This window comes from Sorex fumeus, unplaced genomic scaffold (assembly GCF_029834395.1).
Source record: "Sorex fumeus unplaced genomic scaffold, SorFum_2.1 ptg000042l, whole genome shotgun sequence".
NCBI classification, from domain to species: Eukaryota; Metazoa; Chordata; class Mammalia; order Eulipotyphla; family Soricidae; genus Sorex; species Sorex fumeus.
In genome coordinates, this window is record NW_026606099.1 from 8570757 (window position 1) to 8590209 (window position 19453).

Genomic DNA, 19453 nt, shown 5'->3' on the forward strand with positions numbered 1-19453 from the left:
AGCAGGCCCTGGGTCCATCCAAGTCCCTCATCGGGACCCTCCTTTTGGGGTGTTAGGAACTAAGGGCATCTAAGGCTTAAGTCAAGTAAATATGACAGATTCCTGGAGTAAATATTATTTGGAGTCAATTAACTCCGAAATTACAAAAGCATAGCATTAATTATCTTCCTGTGTCTTTATAAAAAAGGACATTGCTCTAAAGTAAACTATGCAAAGGACACAAAGAAAAGAGAAAAGTGGGGCTGGAGCGATAGCATAGAGGGTAGGACATTTGCCTTGCATGTGGCCAACCTGGGTTCAATTCCCAGAATCCCATATGGTCCCCTGAGCACTGCCAGGAGTAATTTCTGAGTGCAGAGCCAGGAGTAACCCCTGTGCATCACCTGGTGTGACCCAAAAAGAAAAAAAAAAAGAGAAAAGCAACATTTCACTTGCATATACAAAATCCATTCTGGGAATTCTCTTCTTAAACTCCCAGAACGACCACCAACTGGGAGCTCTTTGGCACTATTGCGGCAATATGAAAAGATGCCATCATTAACAACATCGATGAAGAATACAATCGACTGATCTGATTCAGCACCTTCATGATTATGCGAGGAACTCCGAGAGAGGGAGAGAGAGAGAGAGAGAGAGAGAGAGAGAGAGAGAGAGAGAGAGAGAGAGAGCCGCAAAAAGACACCTGTCTTCGGAAACTTTCGAGCTCATTAGCCAAGGTGGTTTGGCGCAAGCCTCCGGCAATCACAAGCTAATGTCCATGCTCAAAAATCTGTGCAGAGAAGCAATAAAGGAAGACCTCAAAGAGAGAATAGCAGCAGCATTGGCTGATGCAGCAGAAGTCAGGAAAAGTATTCGCAAAGCTCACCTGTCCTTCACCAACTAAAAGACCAAGATCCCTCTGACATCAGCCCTCTGACATCCTGATGGATCTATCACATCTTCCAGAGGGGCAATGGAAAAGGTTATCCACAACTTCTACTCGGATCTCTTTGATAGCCACGTCTACCTGCCCACATACTAAATTCCACAGGATATGTTGTTTCCAACATTCTCTCTTCCGAAAACTGACAAGTCATTTTGTCGGTAAAGAAGTGTACAGTACCTGTCCAGACAAGGTCAGACCCAAATACCTGAAGAATCTGCCAGCAGTACTTGTCAATACATTGGCTCGGCTCTTCACACGCTACCTATCTGAATGCAAGGTTCTGTCCCAATGGAAAACCAGCAGGACCGTTCTGTTGTACAAGAATGGAGACATCCATGACATAGGCAACTATTGCCCGATCTGTCTATTGTTCATTGTCTACAAGTTATTCACTAGAGTCATCCTAAATAGGATTGGCAGAACAGTAGATGAAGGACAACCATGCGAGCAAGCCGGGTTCCACAAAGAATTCAGCACAATCGACCATATCCGCACGATAACCAAGCTCACTGAAGTTTCGCCAGAGTTTGAGATGCTGTTCTGTCTAACTTTCATCAATTTAAAGAAGGCCTTTGATTCTGTTGAGACTGAAGTGGTCATTGAAGCCCTAGCCAAACAGGGCATTCAAACTCAGTACATCAGGATCCTCCATGAGTTGTATTACAGATTCACCACCAGGATCTCATCATTCTACATGGAAGTGATCATTGATGTCAAGAGAGGGGTTCCACAGGGCAATACCATTTCACCGAAACTCTTCAGTGCCACCCTTAAGAATGTCATGTGACAACTGGAATGGGAAGAAATGGAAGTGAAGATATACGGTCAGCAACTACACCACCTCTGCTTCGCTGATGACATCGTTTTAATAACACCAAACATCAGCTAAGCGACATGAATGCTGGCCAACTTCGACCATGAGTGTGGAAATGTCGGACTGCAGTTGAATCTCACCAAGACAATGTTCATGAGAAACGAACTAGTTCCTGACATTCCATTTGCTCTCAATGGAACGAACATCTCCAAATGCAGAAGTTATGTGTACCTAGGTTGAGAACTCAACATGACAAATGACCTGGCACCTGAGCTGTGCAGGATGAAGACAGCAGCTTGGAATGCCTTCAAGAGAGTCATAGGAGTTGTTAAGAGGATGAAGAACCTCCAGCTCTGGGCACAGCTCTTCAACTCCACCATTCTCCCTGAACTAGCTTATGCCTCAGAGACCTGGGCCCTACAAAAACAGTATGAGAATGCTATTTGGGTCTCCCAAAGAGGAATCAAAAGAGCTATGCTCGAAATATCACGTTTCACCCAAGTGAGAGAAGGAATCCAGAGTTTCGATCTCCACCGACTGATCGAGAATCAGGGATGCTGTCTTATTTGCCAAGGTGTTAAAAATCAGATGGGCTGGACACGTAACGTGATTTGGAGTCGACCACTGGACTAGAACTGTTACTGACTGCATTCCACAGAGCATCAAAAGAATGCCTGACCGCCCACTTATGAGATGACCAGACTTCTTCATCAAGACACTGAATGAACAGTTTGAGGCTCTTCGTGTTCCTGGAGCAAGCAGACCCCTTTGGGCTACACTAGAATGTGACAGGGACAAATGGAAATGTTACTGGTGCCCATTCGAGCAAACTGATAAGTAATGGGATGACAAGTGATACAAGTGATACAAAATCCAGAGTCCTTAGAGGAATCTGACTTTATACGTCATGGGGTCTGATTTGGGAGATTAAGTGATTAACAGATAGGGGAAGCAGAGCGCAAAGGAGAAGTTAAAAGATAAACATAGAGAAGTGGGAAAGACTCGGGGGCACTGTGGTAGGTGCAACCCAATAAACTTAAGCTCCCTGTGTCGGGGGTAAAAGGACAAATCAGTGTTATCCAACACTCCAGTCAAAGCAATATGGAAGTCCAGGCTCTCAAGAGAGGTATCCTGACTCTCCAGGTGTCTACTACTAGGGAATGTCAGGGAAGGCCGGTGAGGGAGCTGGAACTTCCACCCTTACCAGGCATGAACCTAATTCAGCCAGTGTGGGTGGACTATGTGGAGAGCCCAGATTTCCTGGCACCCCCAACTTCCCCACTACCACACTCACACACCAATCTGACTACCACAGGTGGCATCCACTCTCTCCTGTTAGGATAAAACCAGAAGGAAACTGCTAAAATGGAAGATTTAAATAAGATCCAGAGTCTTGTAACGTGATACCCCAAATGTTCAAAATTTTTATTAGAAATTGCTTATCATACTGAGAATAAGGTAGATCTCAAACAGAATTTTTAAAAAGCCAGTAAACAGACCAACATCAAGGAGACAAGATGTTTGAATTATCTGACACAGATTTTAAAGCAGACATCATAAAATTACTAACCAAATGGTCAAATTAAAACCTAAAACAAAGAGAGAGAGAGAGAGAGAGAGAGAGAGAGAGAGAGAGAATTACCAAGAGGAACCAAGTGAAAGTCTGAGAATTAACTCAATAACCAAAACACAAACTTGAAAAAATGGGCCAAACAGCAAAATTTAAAGGTGAGAGGAATCGTCAATCGTCAATTGCCTCGAGCAGGCCCCAGTAACGTCTCTTTCATCCTAGCCCTGAGATTATATTCAAGGCTCTTTAGGAGAATGAGACCCATCATTGTTACTGGTATTTGGCATATTTGGTGCTCCACGGGGAGTTTGCCAGACTCTGCCCTGTGGGCAGCCTATATTCGATAGCCTGCAATTTGTCCAGAGTAGGAATGAGATAATGAGATATCCTAAAAAGATGTTCTGATAAGATGTCGCGCGGCCGCAAATGCGGCCGCGCGGTTCCGGGATCTGCATTTTGTAGTCTCTGAGTCTTGGCCATTGATGGGATTACACGGCGCCAGGGGGCCAGGTGGTGGGTGTGACCCCGCCTACTGTAATTTGGAGGATCTGGGTGGAGGATGCTCGACTCCAATTCGAGTAGGCTTGGAGATCTCGGCCCCAGAACCCGCGTGGCTTTGTCCCTCTGCCAGTACCTTCATGTGTGCGGAGAGTGGTTTCAGCATGGTGGTGGCTGGTCCTGGAAGTCTTCGGTTGCCGGAGCCCTGGTCGGGGTGGGGAGGAAAGCTCAACCCGCTCCCTTCCAAGGGACCCCGGCGAGGAACAGCCAGGCACAGGGGCAGGAGACTGACTGCACTGGTCTCGTCCAGAATCTGCATTTTGTAGTCTCTGAGTCTTGGCCGTTGATGGGATTACACGGCGCCAGGGGGCCAGGTGGTGGGTGTGACCCCGCCTACTGTAATTTGGAGGATCTGGGTGGAGGATGCTCGACTCCAATTCGAGTAGGCTTGGAGATCTTGGCCCCGGAACCCGCGTGGCTTTGTCCCTCTGCCAGTACCTTCATGTGTGCGGAGAGTGGTCTCAGCATGGTGGTGGCTGGTCCTGGAGGTCTTCGGCTGCCGGAGCCCTGGTCGGGGTGGGGAGGAAAGCTCAACCCGCTCCCCTCCAAGGGACCCCAGCGAGGAACAGCCAGGCACAGGGGCAGGTGAGAGGAAAGAGCCTATAAACTTGAAAACAGAACAACAAAAATTACCCACCATCCCACCATGAGCAACAGAGAGAAGACCGGGAAAATGAGTAAACTGATCCTCAGTGACCTGGGGAATACAGTGAAAAAAAAAAAACTAACAGTCATGTCACTGGAGTTCTAGAAGAGAAGAAAGAACCTTAACATAAGGCCTCATCAGCTACTGCACTAAATATAGGCGAAGTTAGGAGAAGTCTCAAGGGAGATTTTTAAAAATATATTCATTTCCTCCAGATGGAATCCCGGCAACCATAATTTTCTGCAAGCATCGCTCCATATGCGGGTACCAGGACTATTTTCCAAACCGCGTGGAGATGCCAGGCCAGGCAGTCCCGCCCCGGTTCCCAGGCAGCCTCTGATCCCGGAAGTCACTCCCACAACCCACCCCCAGCGCCATCTTACAGCACACAGCAGCAAAAAGAAAACGGGCTGGCGGGCTCCACAACTCCCAGAGAATTCTCCGGGCCCCATATTGAGCCTATATCACCAGGAGGTCCCAGATGCGGTAGGTGCTGTCTGCCCACCTTCTCCAGATGGAATCCCAGCAACCATGAGCTTCTACAAGCATGGATCCGTGTGCAGGTACCAGGACTATTTTCTGAACCGCTTATGCGGCTGCGCGACATTTCCTGATGTGCAAAGTGATCAATGGAAAGTAAATCATCTAGCCTTTGTCCCTGAAAGACAGGCTTGAATGATGGTGAGAAAATCTGAGCAAAATATAATGCCCAACCCAAATGCATCTGGATTCTGCATTTAACTACGGTGCTATGCCACCCTGGGAGGGGAAGGGTGTCTCTCCCTCCGCCTGTTCCCCCTTGTGGCTGTGGCATGGTGGCCTGCATCTTTTAAAACCTAATGTACAATCAGGTATGAGAATGCATTGACGAGGCACGTGGGACATCATGGGATGGGGGTGGAATTGGCCCTTCTCCCCACCATGACAATGCCCCGGGTTGCCACCGGCTTCTGAACGACCATGATCCCAGAGGCACACAAACCAATCTCAGAACCCAGGGGCTTTGGGCAGTAATCCCTGTAGGCTTATTACTAAAATATCAGAAATCCAAATTTGCGTGGCCACTATTGCAGCCACAAGACATTGTATGCTCTTCATAATTGGCAATAGAAAACAAATTATCTAATGATGTCTTTTTGGCAGGTCTGAGAGTTGGGGGAAATTTCAAATAATAATGTTGGGTCTTTTGTCGTAATATTGAATGTGATCAATGGAGAGAGAGAGAGAGAGAGAGAGAGAGAGTAAAGTGGAAATCTGCCACACAGGTGGGGGGTGGGTGGGAGGGAGGTATACTGGGGTTCTTGGTGGTGGAAAATGTGCACTGGTGAAGGGACGGGTGTTTGATCATTGTATTACCGGCAGAGACTTAAACTGAAAGACTTTGTGACTGTTCTCATGGTGATTCAATAAATAAATTTTTTAAAAAAGGAAAAAAAGATATATATTCATTCCAAATAAGGTCACATTTAAATATTTAATATGTGTAACATCAATCTTTTGGAAGATATAATTCAAACAATTTTATACATCAAAAGCACACATACAAATAAAAAACATAAATGGAACCCAAGTCATTTTTAACCTGGGATCAAAAATAAATTAAAGAAAGAAACTAATCTATCAGTAAATGGTGTGGAAGCAACTGAAAATCTATAAGCCAACATTCAAATAACCAAGTACAAGAACACAAACTCTTCACCTGAATTTTATACAACAAAATTAACTAAAGGGCCTCCATGCAACTCAAAATAGGCCACAGACATAAATGTGAAACATAAACTGAACAACTTTGGGAGAAAATCTTCAGGATCTTGTGCTAGTTAAACAACTCTTTGACTTGATATTAAAAGCATGATCCATAAGTGGAAAAGAATTATTTAAAACTTTGCTCTGCACAATATTCTTTTTAAAGGCAAAAAGAACAAATGCTGGGAGACATTAATTGCAAACCACTTCACCCTACAAAATACTAGAATCTAGAATGTATAATGCACTCTCCAAACTTAGCAATAAAATAAACAAGTAATTTCACTAAAAAATGGCAAAAGACAAGAAGAGACATTTTTCTGACGATAATGTTCAGATGGGAGTTAAGCTTGTGGAATGATATTCAGCATTATGAAGGAAGTGTACATTTAAACCACAGTTCATCTGTATGGCTAAAATAAAACCTAGAGACAGTGCCGAATGAAGACTCCTTAAGGATTCAGAAAGCCGGACCACTTGGTCATTGCTAGGTCTTCCTACTAGGCTGCACTGTAAAAACCAGGTTAGCACCGTTTTTAAAAACTGGTATGCAGTTTCCCTAAATCTAGTGATCGTATCCTTGGCTCTTGACCAAGAGAAATGAAATTTTATGTTTAAACTGAAAAAAACTACACACAAAAATTTATGGCTGTTTCATTCCTAGAAGTCCCAGAACATGACCAACGCTGAAGCCCTTCAGTGGTGGACAAACAGGCACATCCGTATCCCGGTGTCCTCACTCCTTGGCATTGAGGAACAAAGTAGGGATGAATCTCCAGGGAGTGATGCTGCATGAAAAAGCCAATCAGAGAGTTTTCCATATCAGATGATGCCATTGGGAGAACATTTCTAAAGTGCAGAAATGGAGAACAGGTTAGAGGTGACCAGGTAAGGGAGGGCATGTCACAGAGAAGCATAGCGTATGGTGTCTTCACATGTGGTGGTGACATCAAATGTTAAGTATATTCTCTTGCAACATTATTAAACAGTTACCACGTGCCAGGTTGGTCTGAGCACATTAATTCCCAAAATAACCCTATCTAAGTCCCATGACTAAGATACACTGTTTCACATATATACTATCTGAGATCCAGAGAGGTTAAGTTACTCACCTAAGGCCACACAGCTGGGAGCCAGGAATGGAAGTCAGGCAGCCCGCTGAGATCCCAGGTTCTTGCCCTTTACTCCCTAAGACAAAGCAGCAGAATCTCTCTGGTCTGAGCTCCAGGTACCTTCTTGCCATTCCACACCTTCTGGCCATTTCTCTGATAATGATCCTGACAGCAATAATGATAAAACACTATTAGCACCTCATTAGGCAGTAAGGACAAGTTGGCTGCCAAGCAAGATTTAAGGATCTAAAGCAAACCGGTTTAGAAATGGAAAGCTTCGATTTCTTCCACAAATGGAATGTAAAGGTCATTTCTGCATGCCCTCCTAAAGGAGACCAGAAAGAACTTGACCTGTCAGCAGACCTAGAAGCACATAACTGATCAGGAGAATAGTGTGTGTGTGTGTGTGTGTGTGTGTGTGTATGTATGTATGTATGGAATGCATGGGTATTGTGTGTTGTATGAGTATGAGTGTGAGTGTATGAGTCTGTGAGAGTGTATGTTTGAGTATATGTGTGTGAATGTGATTGTGTATATGAATGTATATGTGTGTGCCTATGTGTGGATGTGAGTGGCTGCATATGTGTGAGCATGTGTGATGTGTGTATGTGTGAACATGAGTGAGTGTGTAGGCGGGTGGAAGTGTGTAGGCAGATGTCTGTATAAGCCTATGTGAGCGTGCTGTGAAGTCTGTGTAAACTTGTGTGAGTATGTGTAAGTGTGCATGTTAGAGTGTGTGTATGAGTGTGTTGTATCTGTGTGAACGTGTGTGAGTTGTGTGTGTGCATGTGTGTGTTGCAGCTAGGAATGAACAATATTATGCTCCTATCTGATTAGTGCAGATTTTGAAAGTTTCCAAGCAGGGTCAATATCCCATGAAGTTTATGGGAAGTTACGGAAGGTGGGTAGGATGGGATGGGTGGGGAGAAGTACGTTGTGTTTCCTAAGGCGGCACAAGAGATAAGATGTCTCCAATGAGGTGCTGGTGCAGGGCTCCCCTCATACCCCTCCAACCCAATGGGTCAGGCAGGATGTTCACTTGAAACTAGGCCCCACCTGAGTATGGCCCTAATGCTTCTCTGACATATGTCTCCTCATACCTGCACAAGGGCACACACAAACGTAGCCCAGTCTTGCCAGACTGACAGGACCAGCTCACTTGCTGTGTCTGGGAACAGAGGCCCAACTGACACTCTGCACCCCTAGGGTTCCATTGTTCTTCCTCTGTCCTCCTCCCTTGCTGTGGAATCAATGGAGGTAAAGTCTGGTGCCCCAGAAAGGCTCGAGAAACTCAAATCAAACCAAGAACCCACCAACCATAGTCACAGACGCTCAATGTGTTGGCAGAGCAGTAGCGATGCTAGGAAAGCTGATGGGTGCTTGCCTGAACTTCAAGACTGAGGTAGAAGAGATTTTGGTTCTGTACTGGGAAGGGGGATAGTGCAGAGTAAGAAGACCAGGGGTGCAGGGATGGGCAGGGCCAGTGAGTGGCAGCACAAAGGCCTGATGACACTACGGAGAACTTGTTTTGACCCTGGATACTGTCTCCAAACTGTAGCACTGTAGCACTGTCCTTCTGTTGTTCATCGGTTTGCTCGAGCGGGCCCAGTAACATCTCCATTGTGAGACTTGTTGTTACTGTGTTTGGCATATCGAATATGTCCATGGGTAGCTTGCCAAGCTTTGCCATGCAGGCAAGATACTCTTGGTAGCTTCCCGGGCTCTCTGAGAGGGACAGAGGAATTGAACCCAGGTCAGCCAGGTCAACCGAGTGCAAGGCAAACGCCCTACCCGCTGTGCTATCACTCCAGCCCACTGTCTCCAAACAGCTCAAGAAAATGAGAAGTTGGGGGCTGGAGCGATAGTACAGCGGTTAGGGCATTTGCCTTGCATGTGGCCGACCCGGGTTCAATTCCCAGCATCCCATATGATCCCGCAAGCACCGCCCGGAGTAATTCCTGAGTTCAAAGCCAGGAGTAAACCCTGTGCATCGCCGGGTGTGACCCAAAAAGGAAAAAAAAAGAAAATGAAAAGTGGATGCAGAGTTGAATGGGGGGTGGGGGTGGGGCGGACTTTCAGGTTGACAGACACAGGAGCTCAGGACCAGGCACTTGGCTAGGCCCCTGAGAGGGAGGCCTGCTAGATTCCATGCCCCAGCTAGAGCCTCGGGTTCTTGTAGAAACAGACTCATGCTTCCTTGAGCCAGAACCACTGCCTGCACATCTGGGTCTCACGAGTGTCTGCTGGTCTCTGAATATTCCACAACCCCCTCTGCAGAGCCAGGGGCTGCCTGGGCTCCTCTGAGAACATGACCTGCCCACACAGAGACTGTCCCCAGAACAGAATGCAGAGCCAGGTGCGCCGGAATCCTGGATGGTGCTTGATACCAGGGCTGCCGAGATATCATGCGGGGGCAGCCCTCCATGTCCCCTGGGTCCCTGAGAATCCAACTCTCACACACCCTAAGGGGCATCTTCCTGACGAGTCTCAGTCTGATGGCCTGGAGGTGAGCGGTAGTAGGGTCCTAGTGGCAGAGGGAGTCCCGGAGCCCCTTTAGCCAACCCCCTTGCAAAGGGAGCAGATTGTCAAAAGCCACACATCATGCTGCATGAGAAGAGCATGCTCAGAGCTGGGTCCCAGACTCCTGGGTGTGTGGGGGTGCAGAAGGGGGCCCTCCCTCCCTGGTTCAGAAAAGGAGAAGGTGCCCTGAACAGCCCGAGATCCCCTGATTCCCCAAAGGAGCCCATGCTGGTGGTGACTCCCCCAGCCTGTGGGCATGAGAACAATCGAGATTATGCAAACAATGTGGCTGGGGCTCAGTGGAAGAGAACTTTCAGGAGGAAGGAAGGTTCAGTCTGCCCTGACGTTTTTCACTCAGTGTCACCTGGAAAGCCCGGGAGCCCAGGAGTGTCCAGCTCCACTGGGAGGGACAAGGTTGCTGTCCTCAGTTCATGCACTGACCCTCTGGGAGCTTGTGGTTCTGCTCCTGGACACCCCCCAGCTGCTCTTCCTTTCTCAGGCCCCCTCGCCCTAGGGCCCCCCTCCAAGACAGGCTTCCCTAGAGACGGAACTGGGTAGAGTGGAGTAAAGCAAGATTCTCTCCCAACAGCAGGGAAATCTCTCCATTTTCCACTTTGCTCCAGAGGATCAGAGAGAAGTGCTGGAGGAGTTGAGAATTCTACACACGACGCCAGTGCTGTGCATTCCGGATACCCCCACTCCCAATCCCGCCCCCTTACACACACTCCATCACCTTTGCTGCCGCAGAAGCCTGGGAGTCATCTCAGGATCATCCAGAGAGTGATGCTGGGCAGCCACTCCTGAGGGACATGTCCCCATTCTGTCCTCAGGCTCTCCCCCTGCCCGGCTTGTGGTGGGTGGTGATCAAGTCCAAACACAACTGTGAGCACCTCGGCTCCTTGTAAGGCTGGCAGGAGCCAGTCCAGCTCCTACTTGACTCACAGGGCAGCTTCCACATCAGTCAGGAGTCCCAGACCCCATGGACAGCCGCCCTGCTCTGTATCCAGGAGGCACCTTGCAGGCCGGGTCTGCCAGGGGCCTGCAACAGTCACAGGAGGTCTGTGCCTGGCTGAGTTTTTCATCCTTACCTCACTTTAAAACCTCCCTGTGCCACACTGGCACCCCCACCTGTCTCCGAGGTTGGTGGTCATCTGCCTGAAGTGTCTGGTAGCTCAGATGGGTCCTCTCTGCTCTGCTTAATCCCTATGAGATCCTCGCTCTTCATCCCAATGACCAGTGGTCATAGTAGAGCGAGGGTGGAGAGACAGCACAGGGAGAATCAACTCCAAGACTCCTGTCCCTGCCTCCCAAACTTCTGAGTGCTGTGATAAGCAGGTAGTTGACCTGACTATTTGGAGAAATTTGAGGGCGTGAAAAATCTATACAATAGTGCTAGCCATAGTAGATCCTCCTTATAGAAGAGAAAGGTGGGATGAGGTAGAACTGGAAAATTCCTTCCATGAAATCCTGAGCATTCACACACTGAACATGCATCTTTCCTGCCTCCATCTTCCTGGGGCTATTCACTATAAATCCAAAATTACTCCTGGATCAGATTGTGTGGCACTGCTAGTAAGAAAGCTACTTGTCTTCCTCTCAGCATTGAGACTAGATGATCTGAAAGGCAGTATTCTTCCAGGCTATGAATTCACCACTCCCAACCTGGCTAAGAGAATTTAAAAATCAACCACCTAAACTTACGAAAACCTCATGGTCCTATTCCAGAACCCATCAACTGGATGCCATTGACTTTTTGCCATCCACATTATCTGACTCTGAGGGGAAAATGCCAGTGTTCTGAGAGACTCTTAGACCCAGAATCACACAGCATCTGGTGAAGAAGACACCATGGCCAATGTCTGAACATATTGACACTTGACAGGACCTGTCTGATTTTTCCCTACACCATCCAGGCAGGAGAGCATAATCTTTATCTTTGCATGGAGCCGCTGGCCCTGAGTTTGCTGTGGAAGCGGCATGTTGCTGGGGTTTTGGATCCAGTCTCCTTGGGAGGCTGGAGAACCTGATGAGCATGCTGGGCATCCTCCCCAGTGCTGACTTCGAGAGATAGCAGGGAGGGCCTCAGATCGACTGGACCTGTGCTCTGCAGTATGGTAGCCAACACGACACATTTCCAGAGTGGCAGGAAGTCCTTCCTGCAGGTCACCAGGACCTGGGCCTGGCTCCTCCCTGCACATACCAGCACTCACCTATTCACAAAGGCCTGAAGATGCAAATGAGTCCAGTTCCTTGATCTACTCTGCTCTAACCTCTTCACCTCCTGCTGCTCGGCCCATCTGCCCTTTCAGAGGCCGCACTAGCTTTGGTTGGTTATGGCTTTCTGGATACCTTTGGGCACACTGCCAGGCTAAAGCTCCCAGTCCTACAAAACCACAACTGAGGTCAAAATCCACCCTGTCAAGATTGCACAACCCGGAAAGTCCATCATCTCCATAGTTCCCAGAATTGCTACCCCAGCCCAGGCCTGCAACTTCCCTGATGTTGACGATTTTGTGGCTCCTTCAAGGCTGACAATGTGACCATGGTTGTGGCGGCTGAGTCTTAGTTGATAGCTCTGCTCTGCTGCCTCCGGCCTATACCTCATTGTTCCAGAAGGTCCACAGGACGCTGAGAAGTTTCTCAATGGTTTCCTACTAGAGCGCTTAGGACTCCCCCTGTATGTTCAGATAAAGCATCTCGGGATGGCAGTGAGCCAAAAATAAATTTCTGGGCTTGGCTCCCCTGAAACTAAAGTGACAAGAAAATAAATAATGCCATCTGCTTAGAAACAGTGAAACACATCATTATTGCTCTGTTAGCAGGGGGTACTTATTTTTCTTTTATCAATTTTCTGATCTAGGTCATAGCAAGAATATGCAATTCTACCCACAAAGCTCTCAGTGTTTTCTGAGACTGTGGATATTTCAACACTCTTTATTTCTGTCAGAGCAGTATCGAAACTCAAGATACATCTTCTAGAAGTTTTGGACAGTGACACTGATGGATTAGACACTGATACCTAGATACCACAAACACTGTGTCTCCGTGGTAGAGCATGTGCTCTGTGAGTGAAGTTCTGGGGTCAGCCCCCGCACTGCAGAACTGAAAGAAGAAAAAGTGAACCAGAGAGACATACTCAGTCACTTAGTGGTGTCTCTGTGGGTGATGGGGACTTCAACCTTCTTCTTCAACCTCCTACCAAAGAATTACATACGCAATCATTTTTTCCCAAAACATGAAAGGTCAAAAGAGGATCGAAAATAGTTCAATTGTCTATCAGTTGAATTACTGTTATGTAAATATTTGCTATTATTTATGTTTACATACAGGTAATTATATACAGTTGCAAGCTTAGACTAAGAGAGAATTTCTACTCTAAGTTGAGTGAGAAAGGAGAACTCAAAATAGCATCACCAGTATGATCATTAAATGAGAAGAAGCACAGGAAAGGAGTCTGGAACAGGAGCCAGGGATGTAATGTGAGCTTTGCTGGAGTTTGTTTTTTAGTTTTTTCCCCCCTGTTTTGTCTTGTTTTGTTTGGGGCCACAACCAGCGGTTGTGCAGAGCTTACTCCTGGATCTGTGTCTCAAGGACAACTCCTAGGATTGCTCAATGGATCATATTTTGGCCTCAGTGGTGGTTTTGGAGGCTGGGAGCTTTAGCCTAGCAGTATGCCCTAAAGTTCTCAGGACTCCCGGGGAACAAACCTGGGTAAGCCATGTACAAGGCAAATGCCCTATGCTTTGGCCTTTTTTTTTTTTTAATAACTAACTAAAAGTAAAACCTTAAAATACTTGTATCAAAATGTTCATGGTAGTTGTTTCATGTAATAATCAATTTAAAAGTTTCTATCTCTATTTTGCTGCATTAAAAGGAATGAGCAGGAATTCTTACAGTAAAAGCAATGGAGTCCTGTAAGGGTCCTCACTCCCGGGGAGGGAAGTGGCACAAACATTCCCTTAGGAAACACTCTGCATCCCTTCATTGGATCACTATGACTCTATTCCCAGGCTCCTCCTCTCACTGCCTTTCAGGAAGGGAAAATACAGGCCCCCACACTTACTTGGTGTCTTAATGTGAACCCTTAACTCCACTCCTCCCCTTGAAACTTCACGCCTGGCCCTCCCTGGGTATCCGGACACATGTGTGGGCAGAGATCACAGTCTCTCTCACTCGTCTCTGAAGTCAGGTTCAGAGGTGGTGCTGCATCCCCACCCTATATCCCTGCACCTTCCCTCCTCATCCTGGTCTCAGTAGCAAGTGCTACACCATGTCTGAACACCCCTAATCCGATCAAAGAGAGGAAGAAAATCTATTAGAGTGGAAATGGGATGGGGTGCCAGGTCTAGCTCCCCTGTCTTCTAGTTTTGTGTCTGTAGATTTTTCAGTCCTTGTTTCACTCTTTGTAAAATGGAGTGATAGTGACATCTACCCTTGATACATCATTTTAATTGTTGCAGGTGACTTGTAAGAAGTGTGGAGAAAGGAGAGATGGCAGCATTGAGAAGAGGGTCTACCATGTCCCTCTCTGCCCACCTGGCGCACCCAGCAAAGTGCCCAGGGAAATATAGGACTGATGAAAATTTGTGATGAGTCCCTTCATGGTACAGAACTCACATATCACCAGTCCCTCAGCTGTGGCTAGAGGCACCTTTTCTGCATAGCATGGGAAAGGACCCCTCCCATCTAATTTCTCAGGTGCTGCAGACTCAGGCTGGAGTGAGGAATTGCTCTTCGCAGGAAAGGAAAGTCAATCCTAAATCTTACCCTGTCTTTATCCGCTGCCTTTCCTTCACAGAAAAGAATTTCAGGAGGAAATGAATAGTGAAATAAAACAGTTTTGTTTAGAGATTCTGAGGAGAGAACAAGAGAGGCAAGAGTACACACTTCAGGTGGAGAGGCGGCCACCCTACGAATGGAGAGTTTTGCAAAGCCAGTTTTATAGATTTTCTCCCAAACTACCCCCATATAGGACTTTCTACCTAGATCAGAGTCTGTTGCTGTGGCGTCAAGGAGAAGAGCATGAAACTTTTGGTATTTACCTTTATGTGCTTATCACAACCCTTTGTCCCTGCTGGTGCTTCTCTCTGGAGAGGATTCAGGGTCCAGCTTCTCTGGGCCTGTGCTGGCACCAGTTCTAGTCTTATCAGATAGTCCCTGTGTCCACAACATGGGTCTGGCAATAATACTTTCAGCTGTTTTAGGACTAGTTACAGAGTAACTTCCTCAAATCCCAGTTTGGTTTTATTACACCCCAAGAACTCAATGCCAGCACCCCATCTCACAAGCCCCCAATCTACCCGTCTGCTTCACAACCATAGGATTGCAGAAATGTCTCAAGGGACGGAAATGTGGCTTAGCTTTTACTGTTGGCATATTACAAAGAACCACAATTATGTCTTTCCCCAGCAGCCTGTATAACATGGATTGCCTGCTGATTTTGTTCTGGAGCTAAAAACGAAATTAAGAGCTTTGCAAAGATAATCGCACTTAATCCTCACAATAGTGCTATGAGGAAGATACTATGGTGGAAACTAAGATGCGGAAGATAAAGAACTTGCACGAATGATGCAACTAGTTAAATGGTAGAGACAGGGTTTCAGCCAAGGCTTACTGACCAGGAACTCAGAGAGAAACACTGAAGTAAATCCGATATTAAATACAGTGGAGACGTGGCAAGAACGCTGTTGTGGGGGGAGTGAACGCTGAGTAGGTGTTGGAGGTGTGGGAACAGGGGCAGAAAGCTGTTATTATAGAGACATGGGGGACAGGGAGCCCCACTAGACAAGCCTAGCCCCACTAGATGGGAGTGTTGGGAAAGTCTTAGGTGGGTCCCAGAAGACAAGGAAGATGAGGGCCGGACAAGGATGGGCCAAGTCAACTCTGAAGAGATTAAACTGACAAGAGTGACAGGGAGATGGGGGGGTTTCCAGCTTGAGGCAGAACAGGCTTGCATAACCCTCTCATTTTAAACTTTGTCTTCCTAGGCAAAGCAGGGGCTCTAGTCGAAGTCATCACTATTTTTGAAACCTGCCTAAAGAAATCAGGAGCATCAAGTTGTACACCAAGCAAGGCCAAGGACAACCATCCTGTCTTACTCTTCCCCAAAGCCTAAAGATATATATATATATATATATATATATATATATATATATATATATTTGCTTTTTGGGTCACAACCGGCAATGCACAGGGGTTACTCCTGGCTCTGCACTCAGGAATTACCCCTGGCGGTGCTCAGGGGACCCTATGGGATGCTGGGAATCGAACCCGGGTCGGCCACGTGCAAGGCAAACGCCCTACCCGCTGTGCTATTGCTCCAGCTCCTAAAGATAAAGTTACTCTTCTTACCCCCCTAAAAAGCCTCACCCTTACTTTCTTTAGGCTTTGAGATAAGAAGGGACTGCCTAAGGGGACCTGTCCACCTGTGAGTTTTCTTGCTCATCCTGGAGCCCATTGTGGGCAAGTCCCCCCGACTTTCTATGAACATGCTCCATGCTCTCGTTCTCTGTGCTCATGAACGAGCAGACAAGATGGTGATTCTGATACCTGAGTCCATCATCTTCCAATCTGCTCTCTTTCTCAATCCATCACCCGGTCTCTCCTTTGACTGGCCCCCAAGCACCAGTGGAAACGGATCTTGTGGCTATATTTTCAAAATCACTTTCTCCAATTTTTTCCCCCCCGAACAATCCTGCGTATTTAATCTAGCGTCAATCTTTTTGAAGGTCATGAGCTGAAAAAAGTAGCCAAGTGGAGTTTATTCCAGGGATAAAATATTTCTTTAACACTTGAAAATCTATTGGCATAATTTGTCATATTAACAGATAAAGAAAAAATTAATTACCAGAATAGATGCAACAAAATCACTTGACAAAATTCAATCCTCAGCTATTATTTTTAAATGCCTAACATACTAGGAATATTAGGAAATTCCCTCCACTTGATAAAGATCATCTTTATAAAATTACATTTAATATTATAGGTAATGATAGAATAATAAATGCTTTGGGAATAAAAATATAACAATTTTGCTACTTCTATTCAACTTTCTTCTGAAGCAATAGCAGTTGGATGAGAAAAAATATTCATAGAAGACTCAAGATACTTTAAAAATACTTAAAGGACACTTAAAATACTGTAAAAGAAGAATCAAAATTGCCTACATTTTTGGAAAACTCAGTTAATTTCAAATAAAATCCAAAGAAATGTAAAAATAGCTACTATAATAAGTTTAGCAAGCTCACAAAACAGGTCAATACATCTTGATTAATTTCTGTATGCTAGCAACAAATAGAAAATTGAATGCTTTAAATGCCATCTAGAATAACATAAATTATTATGTTATGATAATTGACAAATGGGCTGGAGCGATAGCACAGCGGTAGGGCGTTTGCCTTGCACGCAGCCAACACGGCCAACCCGAGTTCGATTCCTCCGCCCCTCTCGGAGAGCCCGGCAAGCTACCGAGAGTATCTCGCCCGCACGGCAGAGCCTGGCAAGCTCCCCGTGGTGTATTCGATATGCCAAACACAGTAACAACAAAGTCTCCAATGGAGACGTTACTGGGCCCGCTAGAGCAAATCGACGAACAACGGGAGGGCCTTTACCTTTACCTTTACCTATGTACAAGATCTTTACACTGAAACTACAAAACAAATGCTCAGAAAATCTAGAAACGTAGTAATTGTTTTTGTGTTTTTTTGTGTCTTTAATGTGGTTTGACATTTTAAAAATCTTTTCATCTGAGAGGAGACTGCTCCTGACCAGACCAGCCCATTCTTAGAGGCAGCAAAGGGCAAGTCTTCCACAGGCAAACCAACTAGCCCAGAGCTCTTCATTCGCCTTCTTGTCTAAGGTTTGCCCACCAATCCAATAGTTCTTCTGTCCCAGATACTCCTAGAGCCAGACTAGGCAGTGAGAGGTCACCTCTGTAGTTCATCACTTGCCAGAATTCCCAATTTCAAGGATCTGAGTTGTTTACTCTAATATGCCTTGTCTTTTGCGGGAAGCACCAGAAGTTCCAGGGCCTATGCTTTCTCCTTGCTCCTTTCTGACTCACCATGGTACTTTCCCCTCTGCCCAGCAGAGCATGTATTGATCCCTGCTGGGATCTTTGACTATGATAAATTTCTTCCCACCAAACTTTGTTCTCATTTCCCCTCTTGGCTACAACTGACTTTACTCTACCACACCCACAATGTATATCCTTAGAACAAAAGACCTAAATGGTGATATCCACAGAAGACTCAAGATACTAAAATGTCAGTTCTCCCCCAAATTGATCTAGAGATTTGACACCGTAGCAATTAAAACTCAGCAGTATTTCTTGATACTGATACTAAAAATTACATAGAAGATTAAAGGATCTGAAGTATCCAACATAACTGGAAAAGAAGTTGAAAGAACTACACTACCTCTTTTCAACACTTAAGTGATTATAACTGCCTGGGGTTAGTGTTTCAAAACAGACACATCGATCCATGAACAGATATGACTCTAAATATTGACACATACACCAATTCTCAGTAGATTTTTAACTTAGTAGTCAAGGTAACTCAGCAGTAAACAAAAAACTTTTGAACAACCAATGTTTCAATAACTCGACATCTTCAGGGCAAGAAATTAACCTTAATTGATCCTTATTAAAATGTCATGAAAAATACAAAATAATTAGCATATGAATCTATCTATTGGAAAGAGAGATGGGCAATAGTCACTGTTGGAAAGGAAGTGGAGCAAGTACATTGCTGTGGAAATGTAAAACCAATACTTTCACTTGGAAGAAATCCCAGAATGGAGAAAAACATTGCCAATGAAGGAAAGCACATCAACAGTTACCTGGGGCAATAAAGGATCATGCTTGAGTGATCCAGCACAGTTGTTTATTTAGTGACTTTAATTCCATCTGCAATTTTAGCTATCTCTTGTCATGTAACATGACATGTTCACAGGCCCTGGGGATTTGGATATGAATGTCTTCAAGAGGGACATTTTCTGGCTACCACTAATTAGTATATGGTTTTACTGCAAATGAGGAGTATTCTTTCTCATATTAAAACATGGTGCCAATGATATTTGTACAGTCCCTCAATGTCAGGCCCTAAGATTTTACTATCTTGTCACCCCATCATTATTATGTCACTAGTTTAGTGCCAAGATAACATCCTCATGCTCCTAGATGAGCTCCATCCTTCTTATCCACATCTCAGCCATCAAGTGGAAGGGGAGAATGGCCCATCCCACCCTTAAAGAGCTCTTCCTTGAAGAGATACATAACACCTCTGTTACCTGCTGCTCTCAGAGCACAGCAATGACTGTTCACACAAGCCACAGAAAGCTGAGTCTTGAATCAGGTTAACCATATGCTTACTGAAAGTTTCTGGAGCCAGAGAGAGAGTACAGCAGGGAAGGAGCTTGCCTTGTACACGGCTGACCAGGTTTAATACCTGGAACCCTGTATGGTCTCTTGAGTCAGCCAGGAGTGGTTACTGAGCACAGGACCATGAGGGAGCCCTGAGCATAGACGAGTGTAACCCAAAAGCAAAGAAAAAAAAAGGTG